We start from the raw sequence: 22694 nt of genomic DNA, 5'->3' as shown, positions 1-22694 counted from the left end.
TGATCATTTAGGCATCAGAAGGTGTAAATACATGAATATGTTTTGCATATTGACAGTTTTGAAACAGGGACTCATGCATCGCGCTGACTTTAGGTGTGTTAATGACATGGTGGCTTATACAGCTGTGAAGTCTAGTCCTAATTCCCACCAATATGATTGCTAGAGCTAAATGCACAGCTCGAGGGCAGAATTTTACTCTACGATCGATGTGCAATTTAGCCAACTGGCACCTAATCAGTTACTTTAATAATTAGGAAAGGTTGTTTTCCAATCAGTAAAAACAAAGAATAATCTATGAAAATTTAATTTTCTCCCCTTTCCTCATCAATAATTTATACTGATCTCATAAATTTCCCTAAGTTTTTCTATCTTTCTAAAGTACTTTTTAATGTGTCCTAAACTTGCTAAAGCTATTTCTGAACTTTTTGCATTTCAGTATTTGAGAATTAATATTCAATAACTAAAGTAAATATTGTTGGTTAGTGTTAGTGATAAATAGTTAATTTTTAAGACTTCTGTTGTGCAATTTTAAAGCAGTGAGAGAATTAAAAATGTTACTTATACACAGATCTGTAGTCCTTTTTTTTTTTGTTATTGATTTATTTCTCCCTGCCCCTTTCCACTCCTACTGCTTGTGTACACTGAATTTTTAGTTCTGAGGTAGTCTGAGTTTCTCTCTAGAAGTGCCTTCATTAGGTATTTTTATTGGGAGTTTAGAATGCTAGTCCTGGTAACTAAGGTTCCTTACGCAGAATGAGATGAATCAGGTCCTATTTGTACTTAAATGTTTTCCTAGCATCTTGTCATCTTGATTTGTTATCGTTCCTGAAATGCTAGTCAGGGATCACAAGTGCCTTAGATGATGTATAAACACAGAAGTACAAAAGCATCTGGCAGTCTGTTTTTCAAAGGCCTTGAGATACCTATCCTCAACTAATGTTTAAATTATAGGAACTGCAAATGATCAGCACCTTGAAATACGTTGAGCTGTCATTGGTTTTAAAAGTCTTTGAATATAATTTTTTTCACACGGTATATTTCTAATTTAGGTATCTAGACATGAGTATTTTGGCTACAGTCTATTGCAAGTAGCAGCATAGAGTGTATATGTGTCAACTGAGATAAAAATTTTAGAGATTTAAAATAATGGAATGAAATATTCTAGGTCAACTGCAGTAATTTGCAATGGAATGCTTAACAAAGCATAAATAAAAAGTTTCGGATCCTCAGACATGCTGATGGTAGGGGAGAGAGTCTATTGTTCCCTAAATAAAAAACTCAATCAGAGTCCATGCTGAAAACAAAAGCAATGCTTTTAGGTCATTTTGACATGTCACAGATCTTCATAAGATAGGCCATGAAGTCTTCAGAAATAGTCTGTGCTAATCTAGAAGCCTTAGACACTCAATTCATGTACTTGTTTCAGCCCCTGCGCAAACTGTAGAAAAAGTTAATCATCTGTCTCATTTAACTTTAGATGTTTATTGTGACCTGTACATAGCTTCATGAATTTGCAAAAATTCATTTAGCTGCACACTTCTGTGAGGCATGAGAAACCTATTTATTTCCTCTTCCACATTATTTTGGGGCTTATCTTAAGATGCCTCAACAGTGCACTACATGGACTGAGGAATTACAGCTGCGAATGTGTATGAATTTCTTTTGAACTTAAACTTTGCTGTCTGTGGTCTGTTGTAATCACTGTGAAGGGACATTGCAGATGTATTTTGTAGCTGTGGTTTCTATAGTGTTTTGGGGAAGAAAGAAAACATACAGAGAATGGTTAATTTGCATGTTATAATAGAATTTTAAAATTGAGAAGGAACAAGAAAGGAAAGCAGATTCTGGACCAAAGTTTTGTCATGTAACTGCCAGCAATCAGGGCTGAGGACTCATGTAGGTTGGCTGTGATGGGAACAGCAGAGTTTGTCTCATACGGCAGGGGCTCACAAGGACTCATCCTTGTCTGCCCAACCCTGTGAGCAGTGTCCTTCTGAGCTCCTCTGTAATGGGCATTCCCAGTCAAATCTCTGAGATTCCACAGTGGGGCAGTTTACTATGTTTATTGCTATGTCTGAATAAAATATAATAAAAACATTTAGGAACAAGGCATTCCAATACAATAATATGTATATATGTGTGTGTGTAATAACCACACATTTTCCTATGTGAAAAATAATTCCACCTTTTGTTTTGCTGTCATCTTTCTTACTGTATTTTCTGCTCATTGGGAATGTGAAGCTCTCCTGATTGGATTAAAAATAAGATAGTGATAATTTCAGATATGACTAGTTCTGTTTGATACAATCATGTGATCCAGTTGGGATGTCCACATAAAAGTTAGATTTCCAGTTGCACCCTGAGTGTTTTATTTTCCCTTTTTTCCATCTGCTTTAGCAAATTACCAATGTAGTTTATTCATCTGTTCTGACTGCCTCTTGCTTTCCAACCCATGCTACGTTGCCTGGAAATGCACAAGGTTGTTTGGAAGTGATTGCAGCAGCCACCAACAGTTGAGCTGCTTATTAGCACTTAGTTTGGAGCAGGGCAGATGTGCAAAAATAGGAGAGCAGTAGGAGAATAATTAATTACATTTTATTTCACAATTAGGAAACAATAGCAGAAATAAAAAATGGGGATTTTAGAGAACTTTATTCATTAAAATTTGGTAATATAAATCAGGAAGGAGGTACTGCACTGAAAAGTGAAAAAAATTGTTTTAATTACAAAAATTCAAATTAGTATTTAGCTTAACAAGGAAATACATGTGTAGGGGCTGTTCTCTGTGCTTTTACTGGCCTTCCAGCATACCCACTTAGGAATGAGATTATTGCCTTGCCATTTGCACACTGTTCATTAGAGTATCTCTTAATTAAATAACTATCATAGGTGTGCTGTGTTGGTAGGTAGAGGAATCTCACCTTTTAGCAGGATTTAAGCTTTTGCATATTATCCTTCATTCCTGAGGGAAAATAGAAAAATTAAAATATTTTAATACAGTCTTGGTAATAGGGGCCTTCGTGACCAGATGGCCCAGGCTACAAGTGTGGTCTGTTATTGATGTGTTTTGTTTAGCTCTTGCTGATATAGCACAGGGATAAGATATTCAATTTTTAGTCTCTCCCCATATGTTACTTTTCTGGTTTATTTGTCCACATCAAGTCAAATGAAGTACAAAACAGTGGGATGCAGGATTATCTTGTAATTATGGTGATAGGTTATTCGTCACTATGCTATGGAAATCTTTTCTAAGACTGACTTGAGTGATAGTTCTATGCATCTATTTGATGACAATCTCCAGACACACTTTAACTGTGGTGATGACCACATGATGCGTGATATGGTGGTACTTGAAGTTTAATCCTACACTAACACAGAGCTCAATGTGCAGGAAGGTAATTGTGGAAATAGTCAACAGTTCTAGCTCTTCTTTCAGACATTAGGAAAGAAGGACATTTGCAAAGTAAGAGTGTTTTAATGTAGGCTGAAAGGATTTCCTACGGATTTTATTGATGGAGATATGAATCCATGATTCTATAATTTAATGGAATTGTGCTTCATAAGAATGAGTATTTTAATTTATTTTAATTGCTGACACGTAAGATCTGGAAGCCACGAGTGGCCTGGTAAAAATTGGTGGGACTTTTTATGCTCAGTGAAGGCCAGAAAATAGAGAGGTACACAGGAAACTTTGTAGGAAACTGGTGCTGAATGAAGAAAAAGCAAAACCTTATTTTTTGCCAGTAAGAGAATATTTTTTCTTTGTTACTTGACTGTTTTGTCCTTTTGGAAGGAGGGGGTGTTTGTTCAGATATTTTGCATTAGGTAGTGTATATATACTCCCTGCCTTTGATCTGGGCTGATGGACAGTTAGCTGCCAAATGACAATTAACTTGCAGGACTGACCTAAACAAAAGCTCAAGAGAAAAAAGTGGTGCAGGCTAGCAAACAGGATAGAAGTCTTTAAGATCTATGAGGAGGTGGGGTTTTTCCACCTTCTGAGCTGTGAATTTAAGGCTGTGTTAAGAAAACACAGCTTGTCTGTAAATGCAGCGATAGAAAAAACCTGAAGAGGGGAGGAAACTGAAGATAACTGGATGGAAAAGCTGCTGGAAGCTTATTATTTTTGAGTGGCTATCTGATTGAGGCTATTTATATATGATAAATTATATGCTTCACAGAAAAGAAGTGGTAAGTACTAAAGATGCAGCTGGAAAACATGCCAAACTTCAGGCGAAACTTTGAAAAGATGATAGAAGTATCAGGAGGGATGGTCATGATCTACCAACCTTTGAAGACAACCTAGAGAGAAGGATTGTTGATTACAGGTGGACATATGAAAGACAACAGAACAACAACAACAACAGTAAAATAAAAGCTGAATTAAGTGCATTTGTTTTACTAGAAAATTAGGCAGAAAATGAGGGGGTGGGGAGAGAGAGTCTAAAGAGAAGAGGAGGAGGGAAAGGACCTAGCTAGGGTGGGTGTCCAAGTCTGGAAGATAATGGTGTGCACTGACAGAGAATAAAATGATGTGCAGAACACAGGAGCTATATCTAAAAGCCTTTCCAATACTGAGAGAGAGTTCTGTGTGACTCCTTACCAACTTCTCAGTTGGTAAAGGTCTGAATCTCAGTTCTTGGTCTGAATCTTCATGTCAGTTACTAAAAATGATGCAGAAGCAAGAGACTGTATTTCTCACTATGGAACTAGAAGTGGATCTGAGGTCTACAGGAAAAATCCAATGGATTTTTAAAAATTATTTCTTTATAAAATCATCTGGTTGTTTTCAAATAATCACAATGGATGTAATGATGAGGGTGTTACATGCTCAGAAAAGGGGAGGTGGTCATCAGCAAGAATTCTGACTTGTCCAAGAGGCAAGAATATTTCAGTGACAGCTGAAAAAGTGGTGCCATCAGGGAGATGTCGGAATGAGTGGCTCCTGGGAAACACTGCAGCATGAGGACCTTTTTCAGAGAGTGGATGGAATTACTTAGGTACAGGTATCCTGTCCCACTCAGGGGTTAGGGTGAGGTTAACTTTTTAATTCTCTGCACGGTAATCAGAAGTAATGACAATTACTTTAGAGGCTCAAACCAATCGTAAATTTACTTAAAACTCAGTGGAACTACAAAAGATAGAGGCTTGGCAAAAGTCATAACAATGCTCAAAATTTAGCAGAACTATGAAAGGTAAGGGTTTAGCAAAACGTGTCATGATATTACCCTAATGTGCCAAAATTAAGTTAAAGACAAAGAGAGTGATAGAGAGGAAAAGAAAGAGAGAAAGAAAAGAGACAGAGAAAAGATATCACCACCCTTGGATCCAGCGATGTTCTCTGCTCGTAGTTGTAGTCTTCAGGTGGTGGGCGCGCACCAAAAACTTATGTTTTCCCTTTTTATAACCTGATGTGCCCGCCCCGTAGGCAGGGGTCTGTCATTACTGAGCAGGTGCAGTGTGTGCTGAGGAATGTTCAGAAGTGTTCTAGAAATGAGTTGTGGGCGTCCTGGGGGTCTCACTACTACTTCAGGGCTGACCAAGTGAGTGGTGATCTTCCACAGGCACATGGCACAGATGGTCTTTGTTTACGTGTTTCGGGACTGGAGGAGTGGTCTCACAAGACGTTATCCTGCCTCCGCAGGCTGCCTTCTTGATCAACACTCCCTCACCATCAGCCCATCCCTGCCCATGTCAAGATGGGTGTTTGTGACATTGACTTGTTGTCAGGGCCTTACAACAGGGAATTCTGGTTTCTTGCATCAAAGTCTGGTGGCATATAAGGAGATCAGTCAGCTGAAGTATGCAGAAGTGTGTCTATCATTCTGTGTAGGAATAGACATATCCACAGATGAGGATATATAAACTGGCAGCAAACTAAGAGTGGTAGAAAGAAGTGCAGAAAAGAAAAAAAGGAAAAAAAAAAGTGTTATTGATGAATAGCACTTAGGCAATAAAGACAGTCTTAATAAATAAAGCTTTCTAATCCAGCACAAAAAAATGTTGGGATTAGAGAAAAATCAAGTTATGGTACTAGCACAGTAAGATTGGGCAGAAATATATATGAGCTCAATTTGTTCAGCCTAGCACAGTAAGTGTTCTCTGTAAATCCAGAGTGAGTGTAATGATTTAAGCAAAAAGAATACACTGGCGTAATAACTAATGAATATAAATTTTGGTGGAAGATTAGAAGAAAAGTTTCTAGTCCCCAGAGAAGAGGAATTAATTTCCAACAGAAGTACTGAGGAGGGAATACAAAGTTTGATAACTATACGATCACAGTTGCATAATGCAACTGTTTCTAATCCTGAAAGAACAGACACCTAGAGGCTTCCTGCTAGTCTAGTGTTCTTGAAAATGTATAATACCTTGCTGGGTGGGACCTGAACGGACCGTTGGAGATGTCAGAGTTTAACATCTGATCAAATTCATGGCTTGCGTGAAGGAATGGTAGACTTCTGACCTTCATGGAAAAATACCAGCCTACCTCAGCAATGAATGTAATGAAATGAACAGCACTCCATTAAATTAAAGGGCTTTCGATGCAAGTATATGAATTATTAAACTACAGCATATTAATTTTCATTAAAGGATATGTATTTGATGTCCTAACAAACCATTAAGTGAAAACAGCACTTCAAATTTATCTCTTTTTCTGAAAGGTCTCTCTTCAAACTTTTTTTTTTTTTTTTTAAATATTGATAGTCACATAAACAATTCCAACAGAATACATTTGTTCTCTTTAAGCTAACGGAATTTTAATGGAAAGCCTTGTTAAAATACTTCTATTTACTTAAGATCTTTCAGAAGAATCACACATGAGCAGCAGATGCCTTGGAAAACTGGGAAATAATAAGAATTTACCATTATTTTTCAGTGTTTGGTGGTGCTAATAAGAATAAAAAAAATTTAAAACATTTGAGGAATACTTTCCAATCTAGTTACTATGGTTACAAGTTTGGAGATAAACCAGTTCTACGGCAACGATGGAATTATATTTTCTACCCAATCTTGAAATATCCAGTACCTAATTTCCTGCCTTATAATAAATCATGCTAATGACCTTAAGGAGAGCACCAAACAGAAGAGATTTTATGTGCTGAAGCTGTTCAGCAAAGTATGCTACAGTTTAACTGTCACATTGTTTGTGTTAACTTTGATCTCAGAAGCTGATATCTTAAACTGTCTTGTAGATTAAGGTAGAGGGGGGAAGAAACCTCTGTCCCTGCCAGTAAATTGCCTGCATAAAGTAACTAAGATGAAATAAACCCATGGCAACTAATTTTTGATTGTTCACACTAATTGAATTTTAGATTCAAGTTTAAGGAAAATGTTTGGATTATTTTTAGATGCAACAGCTATTTCATCTAATGATGCCTGATGTTAGACACCTTCCCATGATGTTTTTTTCTCAAATGGTTTATTATAGTCATCTTTGCAAAAACAAACCCAAAGAATCTCCCCCAAATTCCAGGCCTGTTCCAGCTTCCTCAACCTGAAGAAACCCTCAGGCTCACATCTTAAGAATCACATGTTGAATGTGATACTATACCTGGTCTTAGTGAGCGTACCATGAATGGAGAGTGCCATTGACAGCAGCAGCCAGAAAGCCACTTCTAGGGATGCAGAATAATAGTTAATAAGTTGTCATTCCCTAACTCTGTTCTCTGTGGTTTTCATGAAACTATACTGAGTTTTTGTTAAGGGAAGCCCTTCTTGTCTTTGAGATCCCTAGTCAGATTGAATTCCATTTGGGCTTTAGCTTTCTTTCCTTTATCCCTGGATGCTTGGACAATATCTCTATAGTCCACCCAGGTTACGCATCCCTTTCTTACATCCTCTGTGGGCTTCCTTTTTGTGTTTGAGTTTGGCCAGGAGCTCCTTGTTCATCCACGCAGGCCTGCTGATATTTTTGTCTGACTTCCTATTTGTTGGGATGGAGTGCTCTTGAGCTTGGAGGACGTGATCCTTGAATATTAACCAACTTTCTTGAGTCTCCCTGTGGGACTCAAGGATATCTTTAAAGTGGCAGAAGTCTGTTCTCCTTAAGGCTAGGGTGTAATGAGCTTGCTTTTTACTTTCCTCCCTCCTCTCAGGAGCCTAAGCTCCACCATCTCGTGGTCACTGCAGCCAAGCCTGCCTTTGACCTTCACATTCCCAACAAGTCCCTCTTTGCTGGCAAGTTTGAGGTCCAGCAGTGCACTTCTTCCTCGCTGGGTCCTCTGTGGCTTGGAGGAAGAATATATCATCAATGCACTCCAGGAATCTCCTGGATTGCTTATGTCCTGCTGTTTTTTCCTTTCAGCGGGTATCGGGGTGGTTGAAGTCTCCCGTGAGGACCAGGGCTTGCGAACCTGAGGCTGCTCCTGTCTGTAGAGGGCCTCATCCGAAATGACTTAGGTATCTTTGTACCTTTAAGAGTATAGTGAGGACATCTTTTTGCTTTACCTTATTTAAAGATGAGCTGATGTCTTTTATCATAGTTAATAACATGTCATTTTGAAGTAAATGTTGCTCTACTCTATTGACCTATTTTTCTTTCAGGGTCAAATATATAAAAATATTAATTATTTCATTGTAATCAATGATCCATTGTTGAACTGGAATTTTCAATTACTGAAATCTCCAATTTCCTTTTGCTTATCTTTTGAAAAGAACATTCTAGTTTGACAACTCTACTTTCTTTAAAATCACTCAGAGAAAAATCACTTTTTGCCACTGAAATGTTACTTAAGCAAAGGCAAATGAAAATTCAGACAACTGTACTTTTGGATTAACCTGCTTTCCAATGTTCTGTAATTAAATTAGCAAGAATGTTGATTTTTGGTTTGGCTATCATATTCTTTACATTTTCTGGGGCTGTTTATAAAGTCATACTAGTTATTGGGATTTATATATTTGGAATTTAAATACAGGTATCATGCCCTCCATACTGTATTTATATACACATACGTACTCAAAGATGCGTAACAATAAATGAGTACAGGCTTGTTCATACACATCCAGACTTTCACATACTGCCTTCTGGGTTGATGCTATTGACTTTGTATGTGCTTTTTCTCCCATTTTAATCTATATGATGCTGCTGTGAGTACATGTTGCTTCTATTGGAAAGTCTCCCAATTTCATCTGATCTTATGTCAACAAGTATCAGTTGCGTTGGTGTTCTTGCATATCTTATTTTCCTACCATGTTACTAACTGTCTCATTTCTGAAGAACAGGTGAAATAAAATGGAATAAATATTTATACAAATTCTGGGAATTGAAATGACTGTTAAAATATTTGCACAATTTTGCTAGCACATTGTTTTAGCAATTTTATTTAACCTGAGTTGCAGTTTAAGCTGAGATGTAACAGTCTTTATAAGCTTGTCCTCATCAATACTTCCATGGAGTGGCATTCTGTTTGTTAACCACATACTAAAGCATTTCCTGTACCATCGTACAATGATGTCTGACCTTAAAATCATTGAAGCTAACAGAAATTCTCCCATCAAAGTGGGAGAGGACTTTTGATCAGGCAAACCATCTTGGGAGATTGTAGGGGTAAAAAGGACACTTGAAGGAAGCATAAGCTAAGCTGATCATGTACATATCAGGTTATACTTTATTTTGGTATGTTTGTAGGGAAACATTAAAGTATATTTGGAAAACAGGATTTTCATCAAGGTTCAAATTTGTCTTTTCTTGATATCATAAGTATTTTTGAACTGCTTCAGAAGTTTTTCTTTTCATTTCTACAACGCATGGATGAAACTATTAAGCTTACATTTTTCAATTGAGCTTGCTGGAGATGAGAATGGATTTTGATAATAGAAATCTGTACAACAATGAAGTCCAGAAATGGAAAGTAGTAGTGATCCCTATAATCCAATAACATGTGTCTTAATGTATTTTTTACTTATTAGAATTGCAATAAAAATGAGGAAGTGTAGATGTGGCTGAGTGTGGCTACAACTTGAATTCAGGGGCTATATTCACTTAAGGGAAATTCATGTTGAAACCTGATTTAAAATATATTACAAGTATTCTCATAAGCAATTGAAGTGATGAAGGCTGGTTTCCTACAAATATTTGTTTCCTGCAACAAACCCAGATCCTCTTATCTGTGATAACACCTCAAGCACAATGACCCTAAATCATCCCACAGTGCCCTCAGCACCACTGGTGTTATTTTCTACTTTCTGGCATTTCAAACAGGGATAAGAGAGAGCACATCCTGGAGCTAGAGCTCGCCTGACTGGGCAATGAATATACATGTGCAAAATGGAAACTCTTCCTACCTTTCTGTCTCTGCAGGTGTTAGTAGGTCTTTTCGCTTTACATTGCTATAATTTTCGTGGAACTTTTAGGAACTTTGTATCTTGGATTTTTTTTTTTTGGTCATATTTGGCTGAAACTACCCAATAGGCTTAAAAAGGATCAGACAGCATAATCACTTAAATGTTTTGTTTTGTTTTGTTTTTGTAGGAGACCAGACTAAAGTAGTAGGTGTTTATCATAACAGTCTTTCCTCAACAAATTCTTTTCTACTTAACAAAAAAGCCCTTAAATATTAGTGAAGAAGCTGTTGTTCCTTGTAAGGTTGGAATAATGGTTAAATCAGGCATACGCAAAGAGCAATGTTTTCTATGGGGAGCTTGGTATTTATGTAAGGGAAAAAATGTAAGAATCTATATGAATTTTGTCACCAATAAAAATCAATGAACAATACAGAGCATGCTGAAATTGTGTAAATAGGAAAACATAATAAATCAACTTCATCCATTATGACTGTGCTGTTGGGCTTTCAAATCTGAATTTGCTAAGGGTCACTGAAATATGAAAATTAATTTGAATTAATAGAATCTATTATATTTGGATTTTTTTTAAAGAAGTCATATAGTACCATTACTGAGTTTTAATCATTTATTTTCTTGTGAGAATCTTAGAGTAATTATTATTTAATAAATTAGGTCTTTTTTTTTTAATGAACACAATCATGATACAGTCAATAATGCTTTGGGAAAAAAGTGTAATTACATGTTAATGAGAAGTCTTAAAAACAAGAATTATTGTTTCCTTTAGGGGATGACTGATGAAGGACACTCTGTAAGTAGTAGAAAATTGATTGTATTTTTTGGGGAGGTAAGATTCCCCAAAGACTGGTGATTTCAAACTCTTCAGATAAAAAGATACAGATGCAGTTCACAAGCAACTGCTATGAGCTCTGAACATGCTAGTTGCTGAATGTATCCTCCAGTTCTTTTTCTCATTTACAAGAAAATAAGCTTTGACTACATTTTATGTTGAAAACTTTCCTATCCTGAACAGCCTTTTAATTCTAGGAACAGATTAAGCACATGTTCACTGATCATAAATTCTGTGTACACATACATGTATATATGATTTATAGCATTCAGTGCAGTGCATTCTACTGCAATATTTACTTAAGCAGAGGTAAGAGCAAAAATTTTTTTTTCTTCACATGCTTTTCAAGAGAACAATTTTCTAAAATTCTTATTAGACTGTCAGTTAATTATGTTTTTAGAATTAGACTGAAATTTCCCCATCACCTTTTTAAAACAAGGACTAGACACAAAATACAGCTAGGTTGCCATTTTTTGTATATCATTCTCTCGAGGAAGGACTCCCTGCTGCTTGTGTAATGAAGCAGTAGCTTTCAAAGTAAGAAATTATTGTGTCAAAGAGCTAGAGAAATTATCTTATTGTAAATAATTTAGTAGTAGGATCTGCCATTGGTTTGCAATGAATTTACTGTTAGGAGGTTTGAGTTTTCATAAATCTGTGACAAGCAAAATCTGTCAGACAGTTAACATAAACAGTTCTAATTCTGTTGGAGGTTCAGAAAGACTGTAGAGGGTTCTTCAAAATCCCCAACCTCCCTTAAAAAGTGGAAGTCCTCTTGAAATGGAGAAGTAACCTATAAACTACCAGGAAAAGTTTTTCAAGTATTTTGGAATCGAGCATGTTCCCTACAAGGGAGGCTGTGTCACACTGCAGATGTTTTCAATGAAAGAAGAGGCCAGGAGTCTGAAGGAGCATTGCAAACTGAAGTGTCAAAAGAAAAGAGTGCAGAGCAAACCAGAAAAATGAATATTACAAAATAGCAAAGACCAAACTTGAAGAGAGCTCAAACAGGGAATTGCTGAACTCCTAACTGTGGCATGTAACTAACAAGCACTGGCTTCACTTACAGTGGAATGTGCGTGTCATACTGTCCATCGTTTTTAAAAAGGACCCTAGAAATCCTTGAAATGCATTAGGAACTACAGCCCACTGAATCCCACACTAGGTGAATTAGTCAAAGCCAAGCTGTAACAGTCACTGGAGTAGATAAACTTTATACAATCATGAAGCGAGTAGTCAACATGGCTCTTTTGAAGGCAAGTCATATCTCATAAATGTATTAAGATCTATGGAGGAGTCAAAGGTGTAGATAAATCTGATCAATAAACCATACTTGAATCTCTCTACTAAGACGGAATGCCGAATGCCTTCTTTTGGCTAAAAAAGATTGAAACATCACTGTGGAAATAGATTTTCATAGGGAAGGTTTTACCAATGGATATTTTCAAGGATCTATACAGTGATTTGTGATGTTTAACATTGTAAGTAATTATCTGAAAAAAGGAGACAGGGAGATGACAAAGTTTGCAGATCATCCAAAACAATTGATGAGAATGACAAGTAATGAAAAGATTATAGTGTTGCAGAAATATTTAACTATACTGTATGATAGAGTTTGATAATTGCAGATTAATCATATCTGTAAAATTCAGGAGCAGTTCTGGAACCATTGTCAATTGGTCTTTGAAAAAGTCAACTTGATCCTTAACAGTTAATAGATGTCAAATAGAAAGTTGAGTTTTATGTTCTTGTCATACGATCTTAAAAATGATGTAGTAGAATTAGAGAAGCTTCAGAGAAGGGCAGTGTAGGTAATCAGAGATAACAAACCAAGAGTTTAAACAGAACAGGGCTTGTCATGTTGGAAGAGAAACAACTAAGGATGGATATGATAGTGCTCTAAGAAAATAGTTGATTGCATGGAGGAAACATAGGGAACAATTATCCACTCTTTTTACTACTGAAGAGCTAAGGAACTTCGATTTACTACCAGGTGGTGGATTGAAAGAAAAAAAAGTTATTTTTGTTGAGCATTGTGATAGTCTACGCCTTGTCACAAGATGTAGAGGCCAAAAGTAGAGGGTATACTTCTTGCTATTATGGCTGATAGTTTGGGCTCTGCTGCTGGTACAGGGTGATATCTGTCATCGTTACAGATAGAATATAGGGGCAGATATGTCCTGTGGCTGACCCATGATCATTCTTATGTAATTTGCTGTGCATGGCTCATCTTTTTATTGCATGTTATTTTTACTGGTTTTTGTACAGATAAACTGCAAAAAGATCTCAAGGTGCCTGCACAAATACTTCCTTTGCAGTTCTGTATTACCACAAACCATCTCACATTTAAATTTTTGTTCCTTTAAATACAATTTATATCATGCAAATGTATCTGGAAAGCAGAGAGAAAAGGTGAGGAATGTCTGACTCATTTACTTGTATTCAAATATTGCTTTATTATTTATAGAGTCATTCCACATTTCAAGAGCATGTAGACAATGTTAGAAATAAAAGGCTATTTCTGAAAGCAGTGAGATTTAAGTTACTAAGGCCCATATTTTCAGGGAAATTTAGGTGCCTCATTTCCTTCAGCATGATGATGGTGTGTAATCCACAGTTAGACGTGGAGTTAAACAGTTATTTGTTCTGACATTTATGAGCATTTGGGCACCTCCAGCTCTCCTGTAATGTAAAAGGAAATACTATAATGTCTGATTATTGAAATAGGTAGAAAAATACAGTGGTCAATGGGAGCCACTCTGTCTTACACTGAGTACAAGTCCCTGAGTAGGCCACCAAAAGTTTCTGGAGAAGTTCTGAATGCTCCTGAATATTGTGTAGTTCCTAGAGTTGCTCAGAAAGTAGTCCTTTGTCTTCAGTGTGACTTCTTTTGGAGAAAAGTGCTGTCTTCTTTTTTAAATGGCTACTCTTAAATAGGTACTGCTACTCACACCTAGGATGGTGGGCTGGCATATGCGCTGTTTTCAGGCAAAATTGTCCTACTGTGTTAATCATGCAAAAATTATCCCTGGAGGTTAGGATCACTTGAAGTTGTGCTTTCTAATTGGGTGATTTAAGGCTTCTACGTCCTCTGCAAGGCACTGGAGAAGGGCCAAATTTCACTAAATTTTCTAATATTTCTTTTCTAGATATATGTATTTCCTATTACTTGAGAAAGTGAGAGGCAAGGAGATGCTGTGTGTTACGAGTGAGAAAAATGCAATATCTATAATTCAGTAAAATATAATGCTGTGATAGGTAACAGAATTTAAGTGTATGGAACACGTCTGACATCTACTAAATACCATTGTACGCTAGCAATGTTTTTGTTAGCGTATGGTAGACAGACATGTTGTGCTATAAAATGCTTATGGTTCCCTTGTTTTGGGGTAAAACATCAAAACTGTAAAAAGACAATAGTGCAATCAAATGACAGATCACTCCTCAGACCTGTGGTTGTAATGGGAATATATCCCTAGTCTTAACTGTAGAACTTGAGGGTTTTGTAGGTTTAAATCTTTGAACAGTGTCATGTTTAAATTGTTGTACTACTCTGTAAATTTAGTTTAAGGCTGATATACTGTGTTGTCAACTGAAAAATTCTAAGATATGCCAATGTGATAGATCTAGAGAAGTAGTCCTAATTGACGAGAGATCTGTTTTCTTGCCTATTTCTTTGGCTGAAATTGAAATGAATGATTTGTATTTGAAAAGACTTGCTGTTCTTTCTAAATATCAATTTCAAAACTGACTGCTGTTCATATGAGCTGGTAATCTGGGGACTGCTTTAAGATCTTTCTGTATTCTAGGCACAGTAAGTGTAGCCATAGAAACATATATGTTAAGGTGGTATTCATTATTAGTAAAATCAGGAGACCTTGTTAAATTATTTTTATAACTCCATGATGTGTTGTTGACTAATTTTTAAAAAATAAGTAGTTACTAATACCATTAAATCATTTTTTATTTTTATTTGTGAATTGTAATCATATGCCTGCAGCCTTAATTTTCAGTAAAAATTAAACAACAAAGTCTGATCCTGGGGAAACTAACTTGCTTCATTAATCTAAATGCTTGTTTTACCTCATTACTTATCCCTACAGTTTCAGATCTGCATTTCCCTTAAATTAGAAAACCACATATATTTTAACTATATTGCTGAATTCTTTGTGAAGATTGGGTGCGCTCTTGTGCCTTCCTCATTATATGTATGAGCATATTATTCAGAGGATCTCTAAATATTTTGATTCTATTTTCATATGAGACTCACTAATATTCTAGATACGTCCAGTCCTTTTTGCCTGAAAGTGCAATATAAATGTTACTGCATCAGTATACAGTAAGATTAAAACTGGCGCACTGCTATAAGTAACATGCTGTACGCTTGTTATCATTAGATGGTTTAGTCATTCTATAACTGCAGTTAAATAGAGGGAGACAGCAATTAGATAAGAAATAGTGGTTAACCCTTTCATTATTTCTAAATCATGTAACCGGAGTAATAATCTGAACCTCTATGAGGTGATGAAGTACAGATTGTGCTATTTGTTAACACTGAGTTGAAGCCTATGGAAACTAGGTATGTGTTGGATTTAACACCTATGTAACTGAAGTCAAATATGGCCATAGGTGATTACAGATTATCACTTAATAATGTCAGTTAATATCAGTAAGAAATGGTTGGTGTGAAGTGGTAACAGCTGCGAAATTAAATTATGTTTTCCTTTTAGGTGTGGGTTCTGTTTTCTCTGTATTAGCAGTGAGCCAGCACCTTGTTGTGCCTTTAAATCCAAGGCTTCAGTATTGGCTATGTTTTGAACAAGGTCTAAAACCAAGGCCCAGAATAGTTGTGACTACTTACAGCAATTGCACAATATAGCTGAATCCTCTGCACAGTACTGGGGGAGCAGGTCCTGATTTTAGATATTTATGTTCTGACAGTTTCAAATGGCACTGGAGACCAATGTTACTGTTTGATTCCTATTTTAATTCCATCATTATAAGATGTATTATATGTTTGTTGAGCATATAAGGATAAAACCCTGATATCAGTGAATTAAGGGAACCACCAAAACCCCAGTTTACTCAGAGCAGACCATCTTCCAGACTCTAACATCAGCGTCACGTTGCTGACCAACGGGAAGCAGAAAGCCGCGTGCGCAGATCAGAGCTGCTCAAAGGCTGCTCTGGCATCCATATAACTCCTGGTGTGAATCTGCCTCCGAGGCCCCGTTGTGCCAGATGTTACCAGAGCACAGCTCGATGTAGCTTTTTTCTGTTGGATCTTGATGTGTCTCATACAATAGCAGGGCTATATCAAATTCATTCCTACTTAACAGGTTTGAACAGCTTTTTTAATACAGGTTTAAAATTGCTTTAGCTTATTCTGGTGGATGCAGCAGAACCTCCTTGACTGCTAAGCTCATCTAGAAGCAAGACCTCATTGCTACAAGAGAGTGAATTTCTTTCTAACATTTAGATATGTTATACAAATATCCTTTTTTTTTGGCTCTGGTTTATTCAGTGTGAAGCCTTTTGCTTCTTGAATGTCTTTATTCTTTTTTCTTCCATCTCAAAGTGTTAAGCTGATTTTTTCGCCACACTAATAGCTACATTTACATTCTGGAAGACATAGAATGCACAGCCATTATCCACCAAACTTATGTATGTAACAGTTTAAAAATTTAACAGTTTAAACTTTCACGAAATTGTACCATTAGCTTTAAATTGTATTTTCTGACATTGAACAATGTTATGGTAAGCAATTGTATGTGACTGGAAATCATCTAATTTTTCAGTTAGAAAACGTAATGCTGCTACAGGTAGGGAAAAACAAAAAATCTTGTATTTAGCCACAAACGCATTTAAAAGCCTGGAAATGTTTTGCTTGTTTCTTTAGGGAAAAAGTGATGTTTTAATTGTATAATAACTGTAATTAAGATTTATGTATTGATAACTGATAAATTCATGGGCTGATACTAACAAGTTTATAAAATGTACTGTTGCCTTTAAAAAAAAAAAAACACCAACCAAAAGATTTAATCTATTTCTATTGCCTACAATTTTTTCTTGGCTTCAGGCAAACATGGGGCAAAATCAAACCTTTTATTACAGGACCTTGTGTGTATTTACCCTAGTTTTGTTTTTCTAAAAAAAGTGAGTTTCATTCAACTTCAGTAAGAGAATTCCCTTTTTTTTGTATTATATGGGTTCTTGAATGGTAAAATTTTAATTGTTAATATCTGGTGATGGGAGCTTGAAAATATGATTATTACAGTAATGGATTATGATAGGGAATATTTTTTCCTGCAGGCTTAGATGTCATGAAATATTGGGTTTTTTTGAAAGTGTATTTGTTATGAAAAGACTTAAGCTATGTATTGATGGACTAGGTTTCACAGACAATTGAAAAGCTCAGTTGTACATAGGAGAAAAACAAAGATAAGTAATCAAGAAAAATGTTTTTGAAGCTGAATATTTTTGTTTGTTTGTTTTAATGGTGATGTACGTGATAACAGTAATGCCTGTTAGGTAGCTTAGAAAGTTATTTTCTACAAAGAATATAGTATAGATAGTATATTAGTGATCAATCTATAGCTTCTATAAAGGTTATCTTAAGCTTTGGGGAAGTTTCATATTTAGACAGACCATTTACAGTTTAAGCCCATCTCTAATAATTAATGGTTAAAACATCCAAAGATTACTATATATAATCTTTAAGAAAGGAAGATATTACGCAAGCTTTTACTAAATCTTCAGTTTGTAAATTTAATTTTGTTGTTGTTGGGAGTCTTTTGCAAAAGTAGGGACTGCTGATTGTGAGAATTAGAGCTTCATATTATTACATAGTAGTTTTATTTGTTATGTAGTGGAAGTTGAGGAAAAGATATTTGTTTATCAATGAACTTTGAAAATTGGGAAAATATTTTGAAGAATCCATGTCATCTGATTTAAAGAGCATTTTTTTTTGCTTGTGATGGTGAACAAGATACTGATTTGGCTGAATTCTCGTATAAGGCTTCTTAAAGAAATTACATAAATTTAAATACAATGTAATTAATGCCTCAACAAAGTTAACATTCAAAGTTTGCTTCTGTGGATTATTTGTTATTTATTCTTAAAGAGATATCAATAAATCTTCTTTATAATCTTACAATCCTCTGTTAGAACTAAAAGCAAGCAGTTGTGCAGTTCTTTCCAATATCCTTGAAATGACCTGTGTTTTAACTGTTTTCTGTAGCAGTTTTTTGAAACTTATGGAGTTTTTTTTCTAAATGAGTCATTAGATTAAATCAGGTTAATATTTGTTTGCTGGTAGAGCAAATCAGTGGCAATTGAGATACGCAAGATAATAGTTGGTAAGTACTGTTGTTGTAATAGATCTCGTTAACTTAAAAGGATAGTTAATAGCACCTGTATTTTCTGTTACAAATTTGGCCTTTTTCCACAGCACAAAAGCTCTGGTAACCCTGGGTGTACAATATTACTGCTTTGTGCTTTACTTCCTTAGTAAAGCATTTGTTCCAGCAGTACTGCAGGTTTTGCTATGCAGTCTGGTTCAGTGCAATGAACTGAAGTAGTGCTTCGTATCGGTAACTGCGAATGATGAGCATGTATTGGACTTGTTACCTGCAAACCTTTAGGTGTCTGTTATTTCTCTTGCTGACTAGTGTAGACTGAAGTGAAACTTCTGAAAGTACATTAATATTTGCATGTACATGCATTAAACTATCTTAATATATAGATGCCATTTTTTTACACATGTATGTGTTTATGCATATGTATTTATATAAATATCTGTGTCAATTGGAGAAAAGACTAAAACAAAGGCATCCTTGCTTGGAACAAAGACAACTTTTGACTTGCTGAGTCAGAAAATGTAGCTATGATGGATAATTAAATTTTATGGCTCAGCTTCTAGTATTTCAAGGAAGGAAATTATAAAATTTGAATGAATTATCACACTAAACTAGGGTGATTATTTTATCCATAAATTGAGTGATTGGTGGTGTTGCAAAATTGAATTAAATAGTTTTGCAAGTTTAGAATTAGGTATACTGAGGAATCCTGATGCAAATAAACATAATATTTTATTGGCTATGATTTTGTTGGAGCCCTTATAAAACTACAAACAGGTGAAGACCTTTTTACAGTGTATACATGGAGATAAAGTAAGTTCTTGGTGGGCACCAGTAAAAAGAACCATATTGATTTCATGAGAACTACTAGCAACTTGTGATACGCTTCATCCATTTGTGGGTTTTTAGAAATTTAGCAGTAAATTTTAAAAGTACACTCCTAAAACCTTCTGTATTTTTGTCAAGTGCCTTAGAATAGACGATCCATTTTCTGGAGCTCTACAAACACCTTGAATTATTGTATGTTTAGCATGTTGTATCTTGAGATACAGTATGCTTGTACTGAAAGCTGTTAGGTAGAAATAAAACTGTGATGGAATAAATGGCAAAACCAGTGAAAATGTTGGGATCGGAGAGTTACCTTTCAAGTTTTCTGCCTACTCAAATAATGATTCTACCTTATGAACTGATTACCAGTTTTACACAAACCAAGCAAAAGTCAGTCTGGTAGATACTTATTTTGTGTTTTTTAAATATGTACAGCTCTTTTCAATGTTAGTATGAATAGTTTTTGTACTAATATAATAGCTTAATGTAATATTTTTAAAACTACCTATTTTTAGGTTTTTAAAATGTCATTGATTCTCTCATTTAGTCACAATAGACTGCTTTTATTTCAAATTAGAAACAAATTTATTGAGGTGTAGTTATAACTTTCAAGTATATAACATCATCACTGGCTACTGCCACATTGTCTTTGTGTTAGATCTCCAAACACAGCCTAAGCAATGAGGGCCTGAATAAACACAAGTTGCAAGAGGTTTTCTATTGACTCTAATAGACTTGGAGTTGAGGTTGGTCACAGTGTATCTTGTAATATCGAATTGAAACTGTATGCGGAAACTAACTTTAAAATGAACTTCAGTAGATAAAGGAAGAGACAGATGGGAAAACAACATTAAAGAGTGTTCACGGGTATTTGTTTTTTGAATTTCGATACTCCTTTCACAGGTTAGGACTTACTGTTTTCCTGTATGTCTATAAATGTAGCAAAAATAGCCTCTGTTATGTCTGCTTGTTAAAACATATTTTCTAACCATTGACAAAATTACTTTGGAGATGTTTGATAAAACTAAGCGGTGCATACTAATGGTTTTGTGCTCAAAATTCTCAGCTAGGCAGTAGAAAGTTCAGCACTGAAGAATTTGAATGGGATGTTGGACTCAGCTATACAAGAGTATACTGTACTCCATTATTTCAGAGTTGCAATTTTTTCAGTCTCATTCCATCTTATTAGCATTTTATTACAATATTAAAAGATTTGTGCAGAGCTGTGGTGGTAGGACATGTTACTTGGATACAGTAGGTTTTTCTAGATATCTGGTTTCCTGGCTAGAGTTGCCTTTCTGGCTTCCCGCTAGGCAGGTTTTCACTTATACTTCCTCCTTTATTAAGTTTAAGAGTTCCTCTCAGCCCAGGTTTGTCACATACAGGTCTTGTCTTGGAAGGCTGTTTCAGGTATTGCTATTAACAGAAAAGTGTAGAGCTTTGTAGCACAGTGAATGAATATTAAAGTTAGGTAACTTTTAATTCTGACTTGAAGACAGTAATAATATACCTGGAAGACAATAACTGACGTGCTGGACAACAGTGTACCCTATGTATTATTGAAACTTAATTGTTCCGTTACTCTAGAGATCTTTCAGCTTTTAGAAGTTTAAATCCAAGTTTTAAGTTCTGCATTTTGACAATTGCTAGTTCAGAAATTGTGTGTTCTTTCAGCTAATTTCATCTTGATGGATTGATACATAATTCCCCAGCATGTTTCCATGAGGTGATATACATATAAGACTGTATTGCAATTATATAGTCATTTGAAAGCTTCTTAAGAGACTAATGTAACTCTGTCACTAATTGCAAATCTATCAAGATGTTTGCGCATTGGAACCTGTACTTTGATGTAATACATTTCTAATTCTAGCAAGAGTCAAGCATTCAGTAACGTTAAAAACTGACCTCTTTAAAGTGGGAAAGTGAATCCAAGTTAGTGGTAGCTTTTTAACTGTAAGGTGATAATACTTGTGAAAAGTACTGTGGATTTTGAACCTTTACCTTTGGGGAAAATGGGAGAAAAGCAGGAAGAAGAGAAAAGGAACAAACTATTTATTGAAAAGATCATAATGGAAGACTGAAGGCATGTTTCACCATGCTTTGTTGGTGACACCATCACTGACAAAACCAAATTCTTTCAGAACCCCAAGTCTGGATAAACTTGGAATCTGAAGCTTTGTTAAGGGAGGCAAAGTCACTTAGGAATTGCTAACAAAACCAGTTGCAAGCAGTGCTGTTACTATTAAAAATAGGCTAATCAAGGAATGGTGGTGTTAAAATGCTTGTCGGCCCCATCTGGAAATTAAGAACTAAAGAAAGCTCTAGTATGTCCTTTGGAACTAGAAGAGAGCATGAAGGGGTGAAGCTCCCAGAAAACCAGAGCAAATGCCTGGGGCTGCCTGAGCCTTGGTGAGGGAGGGAACTGCTGCGCTGTGGTGAAAACTTGCACTTTTTGTTTCTTGAGTGAACGTGATGTGTATGGAGATCCCAGATTTCTGTAAGTGTTCCCTGGCTGGGTAATCATGTCTGTGGCACTTTGTGCAATAAACTGGGTAACACCTCACTCAGCAAAGAAATACCAATTTGAGACTAGGAGTCATTAAGAGATTTGAAATCCCTCTCTAGTGGTAGCAATTTCACCAACCATGTGGATTTTTTTTTCACCTCTAGTTAGTGAGAATTCAATCAATTAGAGCGGCAGAAACAAAGGCAATGTAGCACAATCAGTAGTATTTGCAATAGATGGAAGAAAGGTGGAGGGAACTTAAAAGAAAATAAAGGAAGCGCCTGGAAAAAGAATGTAAATTTAACAGAACAAAGTACAGAACCAAAAACATTTCTGAGAATCAAGTATTTTTGCATCCATTTATGTGCCCATCCAGTGATCTAGGAAGGAAAGCAGTCCAGGTTTGTGGTATTAGTTGTGGGCTTCCATCTGGATGGTTGTCTTTCCACAGAGACAAGTGGAACAAGACTTGGGGTTCAGTCATCATGAGTTGCTGCACGTTACTTGAGATGTGCTGACAATATAGGCTTTCTTCTCGCTTCCCACAGGTTAAAGCTGGTCTGCCTTAGCTTAAATCCTTTATTTGATCTTAAGTCAGGCTGAATGTTATACTAAGTGCGAGTAGGATTCTTGCCTAATTGCATAGCTGTCGTTGTAGATGGTCAGGATAGAGCTGAATGGTGGGTTTGTGTCATAAATGAGGAGGACAAATCTGAAAAAGCTTCCCTCTGCCACCCTTGAATTCATTCTAATTCACCCCTGTTCAAGTTATGTATTCATATATATCTGAGTTTCCGATGAATTATATTTTGTCTATTGTTTCAGCAAGGAATTGGAATGAAATCAGGAGTAACTATAATTATACCTT

The 22694-nt window shown here is 35.8% G+C and overlaps 1 protein-coding gene across 2 annotated transcripts in view; it reads left to right on the top strand.

The window, feature by feature from the left end:
* CDH13 (cadherin 13) overlaps window positions 1-22694 on the top strand; it is a 496783-nt gene that overhangs the window by 204272 nt on the left and 269817 nt on the right. The gene's annotated exons all lie outside the window — the stretch shown is intronic.

The sequence above is a fragment of the Balearica regulorum genome, chromosome 13, assembly GCF_011004875.1.
Source record: "Balearica regulorum gibbericeps isolate bBalReg1 chromosome 13, bBalReg1.pri, whole genome shotgun sequence".
NCBI lineage: Eukaryota > Metazoa > Chordata > Aves > Gruiformes > Gruidae > Balearica > Balearica regulorum.
This window is presented reverse-complemented; position numbering and strand designations above follow the sequence as displayed.